Genomic DNA, 22,075 nt, shown 5'->3' with positions numbered 1-22,075 from the left:
AAGATGGAAAGCAGCACAAATATGGTTCGAGAAAGGTCATAAGGTCCAATTTGCATGGTGATAAAGGCAAATCAATTGGTATTAGAATAGAACAGTGAGAAAAATATGAAATAGTGCCATCTCCATCGCACAGAACTCTTGCACGTTGTGGAATTTCTCTCTGGAAACTTCCTCGACCTTCCTCCCTGCAGAACTTGCCGATTGGTAAAAATGGTGGCGCAACGAAGGGAACTTTAGTAGATGGATGTATGGCGAGTGCAGCTTTAAGGGGTCTGAGGGAGACAATTATTGAGGATCAAAGTGCGCCAGTACCGTCAGACAAACCACCTATTCAGGGTGGTGATTCTATTTAGAGTATTATTTTCTTATTTATTCTGTCCCTATTATTTATGGATAGTTTAAATATGATTGTTTGGAACATTAGGGGGTGCTTCTAGTAAATTAACCTGGGTGCATTGTACGGAACTTGTTAGAAAATCTAGACCTATTTTTTTATTGTGGTTGAAACTCACTCCCCTTTTCAGCATTTAAAATTGTTTTGGGAAAGGTTAGGGTATTACTCTGTTGGGATAGTGGAAGCAGAAAGGCATAAGGGAGGTGTAAGACCCGGTTAATTAACGGCTAATTAACTCATAAATAAGAATTTATTCTAGAAAGTAAAAAATGTGATTTTTATGGCTTAATATGATAGAGGAGATCAAGACGAGAATTTCAGTACCAATTTTGTGGAATTCGGACCAAAATTAGACCGAACGGGCCAAACCGGGCCAATCGGACCCAAAGTGGGCCTTTGGCCCAACATAACTAAACTAAAACCCTAGTTTTCAGCCTCTCTCTCCTCACAGCACTCTCTTTCACGCTGAAATGGAGGCCATCGAGGGAAGAACACTCTCTCAAGTTCTTTATCTCATTTGATCTTCAAACCACCAAAACTTTTGATCTAGAGCTCCGATTGTCACACCGTTTGCGGCCACGTGTTCACCGCGGAGAGCTCTACAAAACCCATACAATCAATCTTGAGGTAAGCCATGTTATGTTCTTCGAATTTTCAGCTTTGATTTCGAGTTTCATGAGCAAAAATATTGAGATTTTGGCTTCTTTGATGTTATAGGACCCAACTCTCTTGAAGGAGAAGATTAATCTTGTCTCCTTGGACCTTGAGTGTGGTAAGATTCTCAACCCTAGTAATATTTCTTGTTCTATGATGTTTGGGTATTGAGATGTTGTGTATGGGTATGATGGTTGTGGCTTAGGTTGTGTATATATGAATATTGGGGCTTGATTGAGACCTTGGAAAGTTTAAAAAGAGATTTTTAGTGGTAAAAATCTGTTCTTGGAGGTGTTGAGACCTAGAGGGCTTGTGGACAAGTGGTTTGGAAGTGCTCCGGTTGAGCTTGGGAAATCGGCTAAGATATGGTCTCGATTTCTCGTATCTAATATGTAATGTGGTAGAAAATACTTAGGCTAGAGGCCCTAAGATAGGCATTGAATTGTTGATATTATTGAATGGTTGAGATATATGATGTGGTCATATATGTGATGATGATTATTGATGCCTTGATGGTATGATGTATGAGAAGTATGCATGTTGTGATATATGCTTGATAATTGATTAAGGTTGAATTATGGGTGACACCATATTGATGGTGAGTATGATATTGAGTATGTGTAATAATGGTTAATTGGAAATGGTATTATTAGAAATTGGGATGAGAAAATATGTATGACATGTTTATGTGTTTGTCTATTAGCCATTTAATTGAGAAGTGTTAAAATGGTGGGATGATGTTTTGTGGAGTGTGGTGAAGTGTTGATGTGTGAGTTGAGGAGGCTTGATGTTGATTTTGGTATATTTTGATTGATTTCAAAAAGGGATGAAATTGGCATGTTTTGGTTGATTTTGAAAAGAGTTAAAAATGGCTTGTTTTGAAAATGGCACTTTGTGGTTTTGTATGAAAACATGGTTTTTGGGCATATTTTGATGGGACATAACTTAGACTATGGATCCCCGTTTGGTATTTAGAAATAAAATTGGATTCGGGATATTCATGCCGTTCAAAGAACGGGCAAAAATGTTTTGAAACGAGAAAGTTATGTCCGTCGGAAGATTGGGGGTTAAATCTGTGAATTCTGCAGCTTTTAACTTAGAAAATTTTTAGCAAAATGACCCCCCACGCGTAGGCGCACTTGGCGCGTGCGCATCGTTCTTCAAGAAGGCACCATCCACGCGTGCGCGCGGTGTGCGCGGGCGCGTCAATGCGCTGCACCAAATGCCCAGCCTTTTTCCCGAGAGTTATGCCAGAGTTGTGCCAGTTTTGTGCCTGGGGCACAAATGCACCCGCGCGTACGCATGGCTGACGCGTACGCGTCGTTTGGCTGTTTTTCAATCTGCGTGTCCGCGTGTATGATGCTTGCGCGTCAATGAGTTTTGCGGCCATCCACGCGTGCGCGTGGAGTGCACGTACGCGTGGCCCTGTTTTCATCCCAAAGTTGATTTTTGAGTTTTAAAAGCCAAATTTCATACTTCTAAGCCTCCGATCTCACCACTTGTGTCTTAAATCATTATGATATGCCTAGCAATGAGGAAAGGAACTAGCGAATCTGGTAAATTGTGAGTGAAGCAAGGGAAAAACGAATGATCAATGAGGATCAAAGATGATTATGTGAGATGCGGAGGATAGCGGTGGAAGTGCTTGTTATGCCATGGGCCAAAGGGCCGTAATTGTTAATGAATTGGCTGGTTATGGATTTAACCGTGAGCCGGATGGCTGGATTATTGCCGTGTTACGGCGGAGACATGATTATGGCTAAGAATAAATGCATATATGCTGTTGAATGAATTGTGAATGTTGCACTTCCACTATCGGATAGATGAGAGTTTCCCTGGGAGAAAGTAGTGGCTAGCCACCACGTGCTCCAGGTTGAGACTCGAAGCTCTTTTGACCCTATGTCGTTGGTGCACGAAATTGTGATCATCAATGGTGCCATCAACATGGTACACTCAATTGCAATCTCAACTCTTTATCACAACTTCGCACAACTAACCAGCAAGTGCACTAGGTCGTCCAAGTAATAAACTTTACGTGAGTAAGGGTCGATCCCACGGAGATTGTTGGTATGAAGCAAGCTATGGTCACCTTGTAAATCTTAGTCAGGCAGATTCAAATGGGTATGGGTGATATATGAATAAAGCATAAAACAAGGATAGAGATACTTATGTAATTCATTGGTGAGAACTTCAGATAAGCGAATGTAGATGCTTTGTCCCTTCCGTCTCTCTGCTTTCCTACTGTTTTCATCCAATACTTCTTACTCCTTTCCATGGCAAGCTGTATGTTGGGCATCACCATTGTTAGTGGCTACAGTCCCGTCTTCTCAGTGAAAATGTTCAACGCACCCTGTCATGGCACGGCTAATCATCTGTCGGTTCTCAATCAGGTTGGAATAGAATCCATTGATTCTTTTGCGTCTGTCACTAACGCCCAGCCTTCAGGAGTTTGAAGCTCGTCACAGTCATTCAATCATTGAATCCTACTCAGAATACCACAGACAAGGTTTAGACCTTCCGGATTCTCTTGAATGCCACCATCAATTCTAGCTTATACTAGGAAGATTCTGGTTTAAGGAATCCAAGAGATAAACATTCAAGCCTCGTTTGCTTGTAGAACGGGAGTGGTTGTCAGGCACGCGTTCATAAGTGAGAATGATGATGAGCGTCACATAATCATCACATTCATCATGTTCTTGGGTACGAATGAATACCTTAGAATAAGAACAAGCTGAATTGAATAGAAGAACAATAGTAATTGCATTAATACTCGAGGTACAGCAGAGCTCCACACCTTAATCTATGGTGTGTAGAAACTCCACCGTTGAAAATACATAAGAACAAGGTCTAGGCATGGCTGAATGGCCAGCCTCCCAAAGAGGGTTCAATCATAAAAACATGATCAAAAGATGAAAATACAATAGTAAAAGGTCCTATTTGTAGAGAACTAGTAGCCTAGGGTTTACATAAATGAGTAAATGACATAAAAATCCACTTCCGGGCCCACTTGGTGCGTGCTTGGGCTGGGCATTGAAGCTTTCATGTGTAGAAACTTTTCTTGGAGTTAAACGCGAGCTTTTGTGCCAGTTTGGGCGTTTAACTCCTATTTTTGTGCCAGTTCCGGCGTTTAACGCCGGGCAATTTTGAGCTGATTTGGAGCGCCGGTTTGGGCCATCAAATCTCGGGAAAAGTATAGACTATTATACATTACTGGAAAGCCCAGGATGTCTACTTTCCAACGCCATTGAGAGCGTGCCAATTGGACTTCTGTAGCTCCAGAAAATCCATTTCGAGTGCAGGGAGGTCAGAATCCAACAGCATCTGCAGTCCGTTTCAGTCTCCGAATCAGATTTTTGCTCAGGTCCCTCAATTTCAGCCAGAAAATACCTGAAATCACAGAAAAACACACAAACTCATAGTAAAGTCTAGAAAAGTAAATTTTAACTAAAAATTAATAAAAATATACTAAAAACTAACTAAAACATACTAAAAACATACTAAAAACAATGCCAAAAAGCGTATAAATTATCCGCTCATCACAACACCAAACTTAAATTGTTGCTTGTCCCCAAGCAACTGAAAATCAAATAAGATAAAGAGAAGAGAATATGCAATAAATTCCAAAAACATCTATGAAGATCAGTATTAATTAGATGAGCGGGGCTTTTAGCTTTTTGCCTCTGAACAGTTTTGGCATCTCACTCTATCCTTTGAAATTCAGAATGATTGGCTTCTATAGGAACTCAGAATCCAGATAATGTTATTGATTCTCCTAGTTAAGTATGATGATTCTTGAACACAGCTACTTTATGAGTCTTGCCCGTGGCCCAAAGCACTTTGTCTTCCAGTATTACCACTGGATAGTGGATACATGCATGCCACAGACACATAATTGGGTGAACCTTTTCAGATTGTGTCTCAGCTTTGCTAGAGTCCCTAATTAGAGGTGTCCAGGGTTCTTAAGCACACTCTTTTTGCCTTGGATCACAACTTTATTTATTTCTTTTTCTTTCTTTTTTTTTGTTTTATTTTGTATTCACTGATTTTTCTTGCTTCAAGAATCATTTTTATGATTTTTCAGATCCTCAGTAACATGTCTCCTTTTTCATCATTCTTTCAAGAGCCAACATTCATAAACAACAAATTCAAAAGACATATGCACTGTTTAAGCATATATTCAGAAAACAAAAGTATTGCCACCACATCAAAATAATTAATCTGTTATAAAATTCAAAATTCATACAATTCTTCTCTTTTTCAATTAAGAACATTTTTTATTTAAGAAAGGTGATGGATTCATAGGACATTCATAACTTTCAGGCATAGACACTAAGACACTAATGATCACAAGACACAAACATGGATAAACATATGCATAAAATTCGAAAAACAAGAAAATAAAGAACAAGGAAATTAAAGAACGGGTCCACCTTAGTGATGGTGGCTTGTTCTTCCTCTTGAAGATCTTGTGGAGTGCTTGAGCTCCTCAATGTCTCTTCCTTGCCTTTGTTGCTCCTCTCTCATGATTCTTTGATCTTCTCTAATTTCATGGAGGATGATGGAATGTTCTTGGTGCTCCACCCTTAGTTGTCCCATGTTGGAACTCAATTCTCCTAGGGAGGTGTTTATTTGCTCCCAATAGTTTTGTGGAGGAAAGTGCATCCCTTGAGGCATCTCAGGGATTTCATGATGAGTGGGATCTCTTGTTTGCTCCATCCTTTTCTTAGTGATGGGCTTGTCCTCATCAATGGAGATGTCTCCCTCTATGTCAACTCCAACTGAATAACAGAGGTGACAAATGAGATGAGAAAAGGCTAACCTTGCCAAGGTAGAGGACTTGTCCACCACCTTATAAAGTTCTTGGGCTATAACCTCATGAACTTCTACTTCTTCTCCAATCATGATGCTATGAATCATGATGGCCCGGTCTATAGTAACTTCGGACCGGTTGCTAGTGGGAATGATTGAGCGTTGGATAAACTCCAACCATCCCCTAGCCACGGGCTTGAGGTCATGCCTTCTCAGTTGAACCGGCTTTCCTCTTGAATCTCTCTTCCATTGGGCGCCCTCTTCACAGATGTCTATGAGGACTTGGTCCAACCTTTGATCAAAGTTGACCCTTCTAGTGTAAGGGTGTTCATCTCCTTGCATCATGGGCAAGTTGAATGCCAACCTTACATTTTCCGGACTAAAATCTAAGTATTTCCCCCGAACCATTGTAAGCCAATTCTTTGGGTTTGGGTTCACACTTTGATCATGGTTCTTGGTGATCCATGCATTGGCATAGAACTCTTGAACCATTAAGATTTCGACTTGTTGAATAGGGTTGGTAAGAACTTCCCATTCACAACCTCTTATTCGGATCTCATGTCGAATCTCCGGATATTCACCCTTTTTGAGTTTGAAAGGGACCTCAGGGATCACCTTCTTCATGGCCACAACTTCATAGAAGTGGTCTTGATGCACCCTTGAGATGAATCTCTCCATCTCCCATGACTCAGAGGTGAAAGCTTTTGCCTTCCCTTTCCTCTTTCTAGAGGTTTCTCCGGCTTTGGATGCCATAAATGGTTATGGAAAAACAAAAAGCAATGCTTTTACTACACCAAACTTAAAAGGTTTGCTCGTCCTCAAGCAAAAGAAGAAAGAAGAGAGTAGAAGAAGAAGAAATAGAGGAGATGGAGATGGCTTTATGGTTCGGCCAAAGGGGGAGAAGTAGTGTTTATGTTGTGTAAAAATGAAGGAGTGAAGATGGGTTTATATAGGGGTGGAGAGAGGGGTAGGGTTCGGCTATGGGAGGGAAAGTGGTTTGAATTTGAATGGTGAGGTAGGTGGGATTTTATGAAGGATGGATGTGAGTGGTGAAGAGAAAGATGGGATTTGATAGGTGAAGGGTTTTTGGGGAAGAGGTGTTGAGGTTATTGGTGAATAGGTGAAGAAGAAGAGAGATGGTGGTGGGGTTGGTGGGGATCCTGTGGGGTCCACAGATCCTGAGGTGTCAAGAAAAATTCATCCCTGCACCAAGTGGCGAGCAAAAATGCTCTCTATGCCAATTCTGGCGTTAAACGCCGGGCTGGTGCCCATTTCTGGCGTTTAACACCAACTTCTTGCCCTTTCCTGGCATTTAACGCCAGTCTGGTGCCCCTTTCTGGCGTTAAACGCCCAGAATGGTGCCAGACTGGGCGTTAAACGCCCATTTGCTGCCCTTACTGGCGTTTAAATACCAGCAAGGTCTTCCTCCAGGGTTTCTATTTTTCATTCTGTTTTTGCTTTTTCAATTGATTTTGTGACTTCTCATGATCATCAACCTACAGAAAACATAAAATAACAAAGGAAAATAGATTAAATATAACATTGGGTTGCCTCCCAACAAGCGCTTCTTTAATGTCAGTAGCTTGACAGTGGACTCTCATGGAGCCTCATAGATACTCAGAGCAATGTTGGAACCTCCCAACACCAAACTTAGAGTTTGATTGTGGGGGCTCTGTTTGACTCTGTTTTGAGAGAAGCTCTTCATGCTTTCTCTCCATGGTGACAGAGGGATATCCTTGAGCCTTAAACACAAAGGATTCTTCATTCACTTGAATGATTAATTCTCCTCTGTCCACATCAATCACAGCCTTTGCTGTGGCTAAGAAGGGTCTGCCAAGGATGATGGATTCATCCATGCACTTCCCAGTCTCTAGGACTATAAAATCAGCAGGGATGTACCGGTCTTCAATCTTTACCAGAACATCCTCTACAAGTCCATAAGCTTGTTTTCTTGAATTGTCTGCCATCTCTAGTGAGATTCTTGCAGCTTGCACCTCAAAGATCCCTAGCTTCTCCATTACAGAGAGAGGCATGAGGTTTACACTTGACCCTAGGTCACACAGAGCCTTCTTAAAGGTCATGGTGCCTATGGTACAAGGTATTGAAAACTTTCCAGGATCCTGTCTCTTTTGAGGTAATCTCTGCCTAGACAAGTCATCCAGTTCTTTGGTGAGCAAAGGGGGTTCATCCTCCCAAGTCTCATTACCAAATAACTTGTCATTTAGCTTCATGATTGCTCTAAGGTATTTAGCAACTTGCTCTTCAATGACATACTCATCCTCTTCAGAGGAAGAATACTCATCAGAGCTCATGAATGGCAGAAGTAAATCCAATGGAATCTCTATGGTCTCAGTGTGAGCCTCAGATTCCCATGGTTCCTCATTAGGGAACTCATTGGAGGCTAGTGGACGTCCATTGAGGTCTTCCTCAGTGGCGTTCACTGCCTCTTCCTCCTTTCCAAGTTCGGCCATGTAGGTCATGTTAATGGCCTTGCATTCTCCTTTTGGATTCTCTTCTGTATTGCTTGGAAGAGTACTAGGAGGGAGTTCAGTAATTTTCTTGCTCAGCTGACCCACTTGTGCCTCCAAGTTCCTAATGGAGGACCTTGTTTCAGTCATAAAACTTTGAGTGGTTTTGATTAGATCAGAGACCATGGTTGCTAAGTCAAAGTGGCTCTGCTTAGAATTCTCTGTCTGTTGCTGAGAAGATGATGGAAAAGGCTTGCCATTGCTAAACCTGTTTCTTCCACCATTATTGTTGTTGAAACTTTGTTGAGGTCTCTGTTGATCCTTCCATGAGAGATTTGGATGATTTCTCCATGAAGAATTATAGGTGTTTCCATAGGGTTCTCCCATGTAATTCACTTCTTCCATTGAAGGGTTCTTAGGATCATAAGCTTCTTCTTCAGATGAAGCGTCCTTAGTACTGCCTGGTGCAGCTTGCATTCCAGACAGACTTTGAGAAATCAAATTGACTTGCTGAGTCAATATTTTGTTCTGAGCCAATATGGCATTCAGAGTATCAATCTCAAGAACTCCTTTCTTCTGATTTGTCCCATTGTTCACAGGATTCTTTTCAGAAGTGTACATGAATTGGTTATTTGCAACCATTTCAATTAGTTCTTGAGCTTCTGTAGGCGTCTTCTTCAGATGAAGAGATCCTCCAGCAGAGCTATCCAAAGACATCTTGGACAGTTCAGACAGACCATCATAGAAGATACTTATGATGCTCCATTTAGAAAGCATGTCAGCAGGACACTTTCTGATCAATTGTTTGTATCTTTCCCAAGCTTCATAGAGGGATTCACCTTCCTTCTGTCTGAAGGTTTGGACTTCCACTCTAAGCTTACTCAATTTTTGAGGTGGAAAGAACTTTGCCAAGAAGGCATTGACTAACTTTTCCCAAGAGTTCAGGCTTTCTTTAGGTTGTGAATCCAACCATATCCTAGCTTTGTCTCTTACAGCAAAAGGGAATAGCATAAGTCTATAGACTTCAGGGTCAACCCCATTGGTCTTGACAGTGTCACAGATTTGCAGGAATTCAGCTAAAAACTGATGAGGATCTTCCAATGGAAGTCCATGGAACTTGCAATTCTGTTGCATTAGAGAAACTAATTGAGGCTTAAGCTCAAAGTTGTTTGCTCCAATGGCAGGGATAGAGATGCTTCTCCCATAGAAGTCGGGAGTAGGTGCAGTAAAGTCACCTAGCACCTTCCTTGCATTATTGGCATTGTTGTTGTTTTCGGCTGCCATGGGTTCTTCTTCTTTGAAGATTTCTGTTAGGTTCTCTACAGAGAGTTGTGTCTTAGCTTCTCTTAGCTTTCGCTTCAAGGTCCTTTCAGGTTCAGGATCAGCCTCAACAAGAATGCTTTTGTCTTTACTCCTGCTCATATGAAAGAGAAGAGAACAAGAAAGTATGGAATCCTCTATGTCACAGTATAGAGATTCCTTGAGGTGTCAGAGGAAAAGAAAAATAGAAGGAAGAAGTAGAAGAATTCGAACTTATCAAGAAAGATGGAGTTCGAATTGTGCATTAAGGATGAGTGTTAGTCCATAAATAGAAGGATGTGAGAAGAGGGGAAGAAATTTTCGAAAATTAAGTAAAAGATTTTAAAAACATTTTGAAAAACTCTAATTGATTTTTGAAAACCATGAGTGGAAAAGAAATCAAGTGATTTTTGAAAAAGATTTTGAAATTAGAAATCAAAAAGATATGATTGAAAACTATTTTGAAAAAGATGTGATTAAAAAGATATGATTGAAAAGTTATGGTTTGAAAAACAATTTAAAAAGATTTGATTTTAAAAATTAATGACTTGGCTAACAAGGAAAGATATGATTCAGACATTAAACCTTTCTCAACAGAAAAGGCAACATACTTGAAATGTTGAATCAAATCATTAATTGATAGCAAGTATTTTTGAAAATGGAAAGAAATTGATTTTGAAAACATATGATTGAAAAGATATGATTTGAAAAAGATTTGATTTTGAAAAATTTTGAAAACTTGAAAAAAATTTGAATTAAAAACAAAATCTTCCCTCTTGTGCCATCCTGGCGTTAAACGCCCAGAATGGTGCACATTCTGGCGTTTAACGCCCAAAACACTACCTTTTTGGGCGTTAAACGCCCAGCCAGGTACCCTGGCTGGTGTTTAAACGCCAGTTTTCCTTTCTCACTGGGCGTTTTGAACGCCCAGCCTTTTCTGTATAATTCCTCTGCTGTATGTTCTGAATCTTCAATTCTCTGTATTATTGACTTGAAAAGACACAATTTAAAAAAAAAATTGGATTTTTAATAATCAAAATGCAACTGAAATCAAATAAACAATGCATGCTAGACACCAAACTTAGAAGTTTGTACACTATTGACACTAACAAAATGAGAATGCATATGAAAAACAACAAAACACTCAAGTCAAGAGAATTTAAAGATCAGAACAAGGAAATCATCAAGAACAACTTGAAAATCACTTAAGACAAATGAATGAATGCAAGAAGAACAGAAACATGCAATTGACACCAAACTTAACATGAGACTCTAGACTCAACAAGAAACATGAAAATATTTTTGGTTTTTATGATTTTGTAAATTTTTTTTGGATTTTTCGAAAATTAAGTGGAAAAGAAAAGATATCAAAATTCTTAATGAGAATTCCAGGAATCATGCAGTGTTAGTCTAAAGCTTCAGTCTAAAGAAATTAGACATGGCTAGCCAAGCTTCAGCAGGACATTGCATTCAAGAGCTAAATTGATGAAAATGAATCAGCTTTGGTGATGATAAGAACATCACCTTGAAACACTAGAATTCATTCTTAAGAATTCTGAAAAATACCTAATCTAAGCAACAAGATGAACCGTCAGTTGTCCAAACTCAAACAATCCCCGGCAACGGCGCCAAAAACTTGGTGTTGTTGCCGGATCAAAACTTGGCACTGTTATTGCAGGGAACAAATGCGAAACCGTAGTTAGGACATTTAATTCCCCGGCAATGGCGCCAAAAACTTGGTGCACGAAATTGTGATCATCAATGGCGCCATCAACATGGTACGCTCAATTGCAATCTCAAATCTTTATCACAACTTTGCACAACTAACCAGCAAGTGCACTGGGTCATCCAAGTAATAAACCTTACGCGAGTAAGGGTCGATCCCACGGAGATTGTTGGTATGAAGCAAGCTATGGTCACCTTGTAAATCTCAGTCAGGTAGATTCAAATGGGTATGGGTGATATATGAATAAAGCATAAAACAAGGATAGAGATACTTATGTAATTCATTGGTGAGAACTTCAGATAAGCGAATGGAGATGCTTTGTCCCTTCCGTCTCTCTGCTTTCCTACTGTTTTCATCCAATCTTTCTTACTCCTTTCCATGGCAAGCTGTATGTTGAGCATCACCGTTGTCAGTGGCTACAGTCCCGTCCTCTCAGTGAAAATATTCAACGCACCCTGTCATGGCACGGCTAATCATCTGTCGGTTCTCAATCAGGTTGGAATAGAATCCATTGATTCTTTTGCGTCTGTCACTAACGCCCAGCCTTCAGGAGTTTGAAGCTCGTCACAGTCATTCAATCATTGAATCCTACTCAGAATACCACAGACAAGGTTTAGACCTTCCGGATTCTCTTGAATGCTGCCATCAATTCTAGCTTATACCACGAAGATTCTGGTTTAAGGAATCCAAGAGATAAACATTCAAGCCTTGTTTGCTTGTAGAACGGGAGTGGTTGTCAGGCACGCGTTCATAAGTGAGAATGATGATGAGCGTCACATAATCATCACATTCATCATGTTCTTGGGTACGAATGAATATCTTAGAATAAGAACAAGCTGAATTGAATAGAAGAACAATAGTAATTGCATTAATACTCGAGGTACAGCAGAGCTCCACACCTTAATCTATGGTATGTAGAAACTCCACCGTTGAAAATATATAAGAACAAGGTCTAGGCATGGCTGAATGGCCAGCCTCCCAAAGAGGGTTCAATCATAAAAACATGATCAAAAGATGAAAATACAATAGTAAAAGGTCCTATTTGTAGAGAACTAGTAGCCTAGGGTTTACAGAAATGAGTAAATGACATAAAAATCCACTTCCGGGCCCACTTGGTGCGTGCTTGGGCTGAGCATTGAAGCTTTCATGTGTAGAGACTTTTCTTGGAGTTAAACGCCAGCTTTTGTGCCAGTTTGGGCGTTTAACCCCCATTTTTGTGCCAGTTCCGGCGTTTAACGCGGGGCAGTTTTGAGCTGATTTGGAACGCCGGTTTGGGCCATCAAATCTCGGGCAAAGTATGGACTATTATACATTGCTGGAAAGCCCAGAATGTCTACTTTCCAACTCCATTGAGAACGCGCCAATTGGGCTTCTGTAGATCCAGAAAATCCACTTCAAGTGCAGGGAGGTCAGAATCCAACAGCATCTGCAGTCCTTTTCAGTCTCCGAATCAGATTTTTGCTCAGGTCCCTTAATTTCAGCCAGAAAATACCTGAAATCACAGAAAAATACACAAACTCATAGTAAAGTCCAGAAAAGTGAATTTTAACTAAAAACTAATAAAAATATACTAAAAACTAACTAAAACATACTAAAAACAATGCCAAAAGCGTATAAATTATCTGCTCATCAATCGTCAGGGTGGCCGGGCACTGTGAAAACCCTGGATGAGCTCACCCCCATAAATATTCACCAGTGAGGGTGATGGATATGGATCATGATTATGATCAAGTTTATATTGAATATAACTCGAGTTGGGGAGACACAACAGAGGGACAGTCCAATGGTTAGCTACTAGGACTTGTCGGGTTGGCTCTATAACCGACAAATGATATCATCAACCATTAGGGACAGGCATTCATCATATGCATACTATGTGAATTGATTGAGATTGCCTATTTGACTGCATATTACTTGCTATTTGTCTAAATGCCTTATTTGTTCCTATTTGTATATCTCTTGTCTAATATAACTGTGTGTGCTATATTATACTTCTGCTGGTGGTTGGGAGGTCTGAAGGAATTGAAAAGGGAAGTATTAGTTAGACTGAAGAATCTCTAGTCAGATGCCCTTTATGGTTTAGCTTGTTTATGAGCTTTGATTTTATCTGGAGGGAGTTCTAGGATTGCCTTCGGCTTTTCTCTATTATTATATATTATATATGTAGAAGCTGTTACCATGCTGGGAACCTCTGGTTCTCACCCATGCAAATTTTGTGGTTTTCAGATGCAGGACGTAAGATTTCTCGCTGAGGCATGCTGGAGACTTCTGGATTAGCGAAAATTCTTTGTTCTCGGGATTCTGTTTTGGTCTATATGTCTTGATTAGATACCTTTATCTCCATTGAATAATACAAACTGTGATGACTCCTCTTATAGGAGATTTTGGAGAATAGGTTTTCTGTATTTGTGTCCCTTTGGGTTTCTTTGGGGTTTCCTTATTTTATTATGTGTATATATTGCTATGCTCAGACCGGTCATCTTCGCATCCGGATTTGAGTTTTGATATTTTTGTTTTTGACACTCTTTTGTATATATATAATCCCACATTAGTTTATTCTTGTTCGCTACGTTATCGATCGGAGTGTTGCACTTTTTGAGTTACGATTTTTGTTTACCCCTTTTTCTTAAAAAGGCTCCTAGTTATAATCATTTTTCACAATATTATTCGTACTAAATTTTTATTTTAGAGGTCGTAATACCTTGCCATCTCTGAATTACGACTTAAGCATAAGACTCTGTTTGGTAGGGTGTTACAAGAGGTATTTGATTTCTATCCTCTATGCAAAGTGTTTGTTGTAAGTGCATTATTGATGCTTTTGATCAAGGTGTTACTGTTGAGATTCAATTTGATAATTTGATTTAGAGGTGTAGCGATATTTATGGTAGCCCTCAATTTAATAAAAAGGTTCTCCTTTGATTTTTCAAGGACGTTGGATTGTTCTTGGTGATTTTAATGGAGTCATATTTTTTCATGAATCTAAGGGGTGTCAATTTTCTTATCAAAGAGCAGGCAAATTTGCTACTTCCTTGGGAGATAGTGATTTGTTTGATTTGAAGACTATTGGGAGACGGTTTCTTGGGTACAGATGGGTGAAAAATTATATTGATATAGCAAAAAAGCTTGATCGAGTCTGTATAAATAGTGGTTGGTTATCTATCTTTCCAGAGGCTTATGTAGAAATTTTAAATAGGTCAGTCTAATCATTGCCGTATTCTGGTGCGTTGTAAAGGTCGTCCTCAACTTAAAAGAAATCGACCTTTTCGATTTGTTGCTGCCTGGGCTACTCATCCATGGTATAAGGATATTGTGAATCAGTCATGGTGGTCTGGTAATAGAGGGATTCATGGCATGCTTTTGGAAGTGTAGAAGAATTCCTTAGAGTTTAACTCGAAGGTGTTTGGTAACATTTTTGTTAACAAAGGTGAATTAGAGCATCATATTAATTATTTACAGGAGCGCTTAGAAGTGGTGGATAGTATTTATTTGTGTCAGAAAGAGCAACCGTTGCTTGATGATTATAATAATACTCTAGTGCAAGAAGAGCTCATATGGTTCCAAAAGTCCAGAGAGTAGTGAGTAAGGTTCGGGGATAGGAATACAAGATTTTTTTATGTTTAAACTCTTGTGCAAAGGAAACGTAATAAGATTCATGGCCTTTTTCTCAAGGATGGAGTGTGAAAAACTGATTCAGAGATTTTGAGTCAGAAAGCATAATTTTTCTACAAAAGCTTATTCTGTCGTTTTGATGATGTTGATTTGTGTTGTCTTGGTGATGTGCCTCTTTATTCTCTGAACGAGGAAACTTGCAATGATCTTATGGCACTAATTACTATGGAGGAAATCAGAACAGTTATTTTTCACATGAATTCTTTTAAATCTTTGGGTCTTGATGGGTTTCAAGCTTTCTTCTTCAAGAAATATTGAGAGATCATTGGTCTTGATATTTGGAAGATGGTTAAGCAGGAATTCTCTGGTGTTGCTCTTAATTGCTCCGAGAATGACAAAGATTTTACTGGTTCTTATTCTAAAGGTTGAAACTCAGGCCGATTAGTTTCTGCAACGTGGTTTACAAGATCATCACGAAATCCTTGTTAATAGGTTCCGTCCTCATCTTGCGAAGATTGTTGGCCTACTTCAAGGAGGATTTATTTCGGGATGTGAAACCTCTGACAACATTATTATTGCTCAAGAAGTCATCTACTTTATGAAGAAGACTAAATTAAAGAAAGGCACACTGGCCTTTAAGATTGATATAGAGAAAGTTTATGACAGAATTGACTGGAGGTTTTCCAGTCTTACAATTAATTTGATTATGAATTGTATCAGTATCACTGCTTCCTCCTTATCTATTCTTTGAAATGGGAATCGTCTGAATGGCTTTACTCCTAATTAGGGTTTTAGACAAAGAGATCATATATCACCCTATCTTTTTGTGTTGTGTATGGAGAGATTGGTATGTTTTATTAGTTATCAGGTTTATTTCTAGAGGGGGAGCAAGAATATCCCACTTGATGTTTATGGATGACTTGCTTTTATTCTGTAAAACTACAAAGAGACAAGTGCAAAATGCAGTGGTGGTTTTGGAGACTTTTTGCAAAGCATATAAGATGAAGATTAACATGAGAGAAGCCTAAAGCGCTTTGTTCCAAGAATGTCTCTGCAACAAAAAAGAGATTTTCACTGGTGTGTCCTCCATCATATTTGTCCAAGATTTGGGCAAGTATCTTGGAGTTATACTTAGCCATTCTAGGGTTACCCATTCAACTTTTAATAGTGTCCTGGATAAGATTCGGGGTAGACTAACAAGTTGGAAAAGGAGTTTACTCAATTGGACAGGTAGACTCTACTTGTTTAATTCCATTGCAGCCACTATTTCCATGTACCAGATGCAGGTATTTATTTTTTTCCAAAGGGATCATTAGTAAACTGTAGTCTATGATGAAGAGTTTTTTTTATAGGATAAGTTGATAGAAGAAGATTAAATCTTGTGAGTTAGAAGGTACTGTTTACTCCTAAAAAATATGGAGATTTGTGGATTAAAAATCCTTATTGTGTGAATATTGCTTTTCTTGGGAAGCTAGTTTGGACTTTTTTCCATCAACTAAACAAGTTATGAGTCTGATTATTGGATTCCAAATACTGATTATTTCAATATAATTATTTTGGTTGTCCTAAGAATAAGGGTATTTGGAAGAGTCTTTACAAGGCTTGGAAAGTGTTGAAGGATGAATTTGCTTGGTGTATTGGAGATTTGAACCAAAATTTTTGGTATTCTAGCCGGAGGAGAGAAGGGAAATTATCTAATGAGATGGATCATGTTCACATTTCTGATTCAACCTCCGGATACAAGATATTTAATCGGTTGGTATGTGGCATTTGGATACTCTTTATTCTCCTTTATCTCAAAATCTGAAAGGTAATATTATTTTTTACAATCCAGATGTGCAAGTAGGTCCGAAAAGTAGGTTGGTATTGGTTTAGATCTGCCGCTAGAGTCTATGACTCACGTAAAAATTATTCGTGGTTGTGTAAGCAGCTGTTTAGTTGGGAGGAGTGGGAGAATTGACTTTGACTTTAGCGTCAGTTTGTTTCGAAAAAACACAAGTGTTTGGCTTAGCCGTGTCTTAAGGAGGCTCTTCCTACTGTAAGTTTTCGCTTTAGAAGAGGGATGTCATCATCGGATAGGTGTCCAAGATGCCTTTTTAGCCAGGAATCAATTTTACATTGTATTTGGGATTGTCCAAAAGCTCAACTTGTATGGCATAGGTTGGATATTTTTTATCCTATGAATTTTAAGAACTGGTTCTTGTATCATAGAAGAGAGCATCCATTCAGGTTCTTTTCGCGACTTTGGTGGATATGGTGAGTAAGGAATAATGACATCTTTAATCCTCATGAGATTTGGCCTCCGAAAAAAGTGATTTGTCTATCATTAGCTTCAGAAAAGGAGTTTAGGAGTATTTTTGAATTACAACATATGTCCCTCCTCTCTATTTTAAGTGGTTCTTGAAATCTCTATCCATTGGTACTTTTAAGATTAATTGTGATGCTAGTTATCCTGGTTATGTTGATAGTGTTAGTTTTACTTGTGTTATTAGATATTGTAATGGGAATTGGCAAATGAGGAGTTTGGGAATGATTGAGAGTAATAGTATTTTTCAAGGGAAATTGTTTGCTATTTGGAGAGGATATCTCTTAGCTTGAGATGTGGGTCAATGAGATGTTCTTTGTGAGACGAATTATGTGGAAGCGTTTAATCTTGTTACTAATCACCAAGATGATTTTGAGTTTGTTGATCTGTTGGTGCTCAAAATAAGGAATATCATGCATTGGAATTGGCATGTTGAGTTTCGTTTGATTATGAGAGATGCAAACACGGTGGCAGACAGTACACCATAACAAAGATGGCGATGAGGTTACAACTTCATCAAGTGGAGTTTCCTTCTTCTTAGGAGGAGTTTAAGAATAATCTTAAATGGGACTGTTGTAAGACCCAAAACCTTTAAAAAGTATTATTATGATCAAGTCTCAAATCATATAGTTATTTATAGCCTTAATTTCAGAAATTAGTTTATTAAAGATAATTAAGGCAAGTTTTGATTTATTGAATTTGAGATGAGTTATTATTATTATCCAATTTTATAATTATTGGATTATTTTCTATATTTGAACTATAAAGTTGTTAGTTATGAAATAATAAGAATTTTATATGATTTGGACTAAGTAAGTAATATTTTAAATATTAATACTGCTGTTTTGGAAAATAAAGAAATTAAGTGTATTATTTCTAATTTTTGAATTTGAACATATTGAAAATAATTTGTGAAATTGATGAGCAAAATAGTATTTTTCTATATACAATTAGTGTTGGATTTAATTTGGGTTTCAATTATTATATTATTCCCAATTTTATTTGAAATTACAAATTTACCCCTAACCCTAATTTTCAAAATAATGAAACCCTAACCCTGAAACCCTACCCGGTTACCCGTTTCCCCCCAAGACCCATCAGCAACCCAAACACACAGTAGGCGCATACACTCAACGCATAAAGGGGGAGAAGAGAAACGGGAAGAAGGAGAGGGGAGGGGGAGGATGCCACCGTCGGGCGTCACTGTCGCCGCGCTGTCGTGTTGCGCAGAGGAGAGAGAAGTGAGAGCCGAGGAAGGAGGCCGCTGCAGTCAAGCTTGCCGTCGTACTCATGGTACTGCCACCGTCGAGCTCACAAGCATGGAGGAAGCACAGCCGCCTCGGAGTCTGCCGTCAGGTCGAGTCAAAGGAACAGAGACACGCGGGGTTGTCATCATGACCAGAGGAGAGATCTGAGAGAGAAGGAAGAGAGCGAAGGGGTCCTCGCCGCCGTGCTCAGCCCGTCGCATGCCCCGCCGCGCCTCGCCGCCAGTGCCGTCGTTGTCACCATCGATGGAGGAGGGAAGAGAGAACACTCGCGAGGAGCTGCTGCAGAGCCAGCCACCGCTGCCGCCGAGCGTCCATAATCACCGCGTTTCACCGCGGTTGAGGGCGTCTCTACCACCGCACCTTGGCTGATGGTACTGCCGATCTGCTGCTCCTCGGTGCCTAGCTGGAGCTTCTGTTGCTGATGCTGGATATCGGTGGTTGCTGGAAAACACTACTGTTGTCGCTGTTGAAGGAGGGAGAAGCCGTGGCGCTATTCTGGCCGCCAAGAGCAGTTCTGAGGCCACTGGAACCACCGCTGGAGCTTCTGGCTACTTCTGTCGTTGCTAGAAAAGTTTCCAGTAAGGGTTTTATTTGAGGTTTCTGTTCTTTTTGAATTCTGAGGTTACTATGGTCACTGCCTGCTGGTTTCAGTCGTCGTGATTGGAATTCGTCGTCGCTGCCGCTTGAGGTGGCTGCCGGGCTGCCGAGTTGCTGCCGAGCCGGTTCGGAGACCGCTGCGGTGTCGGTTTAGCCGTTCCTCCTTCAGTTCAGTAAGCGTTTTCGATTTGAAATCCCTTTAGTTACTATTCTGTTATCATACGCTGAGGTTTGTGGCATTAATTGCTATACGATTGACTTTCGGTTATTATATGTTGCGAATAGTGTTGCTATGGTTATTGCGAAAGTGGCTGGGAGCTGAGATTTTGGTTGCCGGTGATTTCGAGTTGAGGCGGAAAGGACTCTGTGAGACGTTGGATTATGGAATTTGCGTTTTGAGGTTGGGGCGCTTTCCAAAACTATACTTTATGTATTGGAATTATTATATATGGATACTGATGTGAGAAAATGTGTATTTGGTGATTGTATCGGCCTTATGTATTATTTGATTGTCTCGAAAGCTTATGAATGTTTGTTTGGCTGAATTGCTGTACGGCTTTGTGAAATGTAATGTTTTGAAATTGATTATTTAAAGATTTGAAAAATGAGTTTAATCCGTTGAGGATTGGTTTAAATTGAGTCAATTATTTTAATGATGTGAAAGATAGAATACTCTTGAAATTCAACCTGGGTTGCTTTAATTGATTTGGTTTTGATAAATGATTTATTGTTGAACCGATTCTTTTAAACTTTGGAAATGAGTTAAATCAGTTGATATTGAGTTGATTTTGAAATGGTTTTCTTGAGATATGCCACTGAGGTGACTGTTGGATTTAGCTTGCTTTTGAATTGATTTCTGGTTTTGAGCTATTGAAAAGGAATGAGAAACGGTTTAGTTGGGACCCGAACCGGGTGGCAAAAGTCCAAGTTTTAGGGGAGGTGATGCCGAAATTTCTATAAAATTCGAGTCTTTATTGAATGTTGTCTGGAAAAATGACGAGTTAAAGACTTTTACTATTTTATTTGAATTATCAAGAAAATGATGATTCATGCTTTTAAAATGAATTATTAAAGAGGAAATTATGATTTAGTCTTGCTTCTTAAGAAAGGCATTGTATCTCTTTCAAGAGAAAGTTGCTTAGATGAAACTTATGTTTTAAAGTTGTTTTAAATGTGTCAAGGGCAATGCCTTTGAATTTGACTTGAGGGTTTCAATTAGAGGAGTTTCAATGACTTTGAAAGAACTTGAATGTCTCTTGACATGTTTCATTTTGAAATGTTTTGAGAAAGTGGCGCTGGGACGTCCGCTTGGGTCACCAATCTTGGCGAGGTTAACAACCCCACTATGGTGAAGGTAGCCCAGAACCCACTTTGATTGGCTAAGCCAAGGATGCACCTCTTACTCTCAAAGAGCTTAGAGGAAAATAAGCACGCAACTTATTTAAATATATACTCAATCAATTCAACTCTGATGAATAAAAGGGGGTACATGTGCATATTTATATTAGTAGGGGAGGGGGAGCCTTCATGACTCGGACGATGTGGGACTAACTCATAACACAATATAATAATATATGCTAAACTAGACTACTTTAATTAATATTTCTAATAACCTAATAGATGCTCCGGCATCATTCTCCCTGGGTTGGAAGAGGGTTTGGTCTTATCTTCTATTGATTCTGCATCTTCTTCATAGTAAGGTGACAGATCGACCACGTTAAAAGTGGTAGATACTCCATAGTCTCCTGGAAGCTCAATCTTATAAGCATTATCATTAATGCGCTCCAAGACTCTGAATAGTCTCCTATGTTTGTTGGCTTGGGTCTCATATCGAGCAGTCTAACGCAATATCTTCTGTCATACCTCTTTGTGGAGCTTCTTGATTTGTTCAGCACATTCATCGGCATTTGCACTATACTCTCGAGGAGTTGGTAGCGGCGGAAGGTCTAAAGGACTCAGCGGTCGCTTGCCATATACCACCTCGAACGGGCACTTCCCTGTTGTTTGACTAATGGAATTGTTGTAGGAGAACTCGGCTTGTGGCAAAACAAGATCCTACTGGCGAGGGTGTTTGCCCACAAAACTTCGTAGCAAATTTCCGAGGCTTTTGTTGACCACTTCAGTTTGACCATCTGTTTGCGAATGACTAGTAGAGCTAAACTGTAGGTGAGTCCCCATTTTTCTCCATAAAGTCCTCTAGAAGTGACTCATGAACTTCACGTCTTGATCTAAAGTTATTGTTTGAGGAATACCATGCAAGCGCACAACTTCTTTAAAGTACAAATCTGCTATGTAGGAGGCATCATCTGTCTTATGACAAGGTACAAAATGAGCCATCTTCGAGAATCGGTCAACAACTACCATAACAAAATCCCTTTGCCTCTGCGTCCTAGGCAATCCCACAACAAAGTCCATGCTAACATCTTCCCATAGGGCCTTCGGAATAGGCAACGGCTTATACAAACCAGTGTTTTGATTCCCACCTTTAGCAATGTGACAAATGTGGCATCTCTGAATGTGTCGAATGACATCCCGCTCAAGTTTTGGCCAATAAAATTTCTCTTTTATGAGAGCCAACGTTTTGTCCCTTCCAAAATGTCCTGCTAATCCTCCATTATGGGTCTCCTAGATAATTGATTGGCGTAGTGAACAACGGAGAATGCACAACTGATTGCCCTTGAAAAGGTAACCTTCTTGAATGAAAAATTGTTGATAGGGTTGTTGTAAGCAGCACGTCGAGATTTCTCCGAAATCTTGATCTCCCTCATATAACTCCCTTACAACCTCAAAGCCAACAACATTAATTTGTAGAGTGGAAAGGAGAGTGTGTCGTCGGCTTAAGGCATCAGCAACCTTATTTTGAGTCCTAGATTTGTGCTTAAGGAGAAATGGAAAAGATTGTAGAAACTCACTCCAAGTTGCATGGCGTCGATTCAACTTTTGTTG

The 22,075-nt window shown here is 39.5% G+C and overlaps 1 non-coding gene and 1 pseudogene across 1 annotated transcript; both read left to right on the top strand.

The window, feature by feature from the left end:
- The window catches only part of LOC130939354 (uncharacterized), a 99,880-nt pseudogene that overhangs the window by 4,180 nt on the left and 73,625 nt on the right, over positions 1-22,075 (top strand).
- LOC130942646 (small nucleolar RNA R71) lies at positions 9,097-9,204 on the top strand. Its single transcript, XR_009071211.1, has one exon. It is a non-coding gene; the product is annotated as a small nucleolar RNA R71 (small nucleolar RNA).

The sequence above is a fragment of the Arachis stenosperma genome, chromosome 7 (genome assembly GCF_014773155.1).
Source record: "Arachis stenosperma cultivar V10309 chromosome 7, arast.V10309.gnm1.PFL2, whole genome shotgun sequence".
Lineage (NCBI taxonomy): Eukaryota > Viridiplantae > Streptophyta > Magnoliopsida > Fabales > Fabaceae > Arachis > Arachis stenosperma.
Note: the sequence above shows the minus strand (reverse complement) of the source record. Positions and strands in the feature narration are given on the sequence as shown.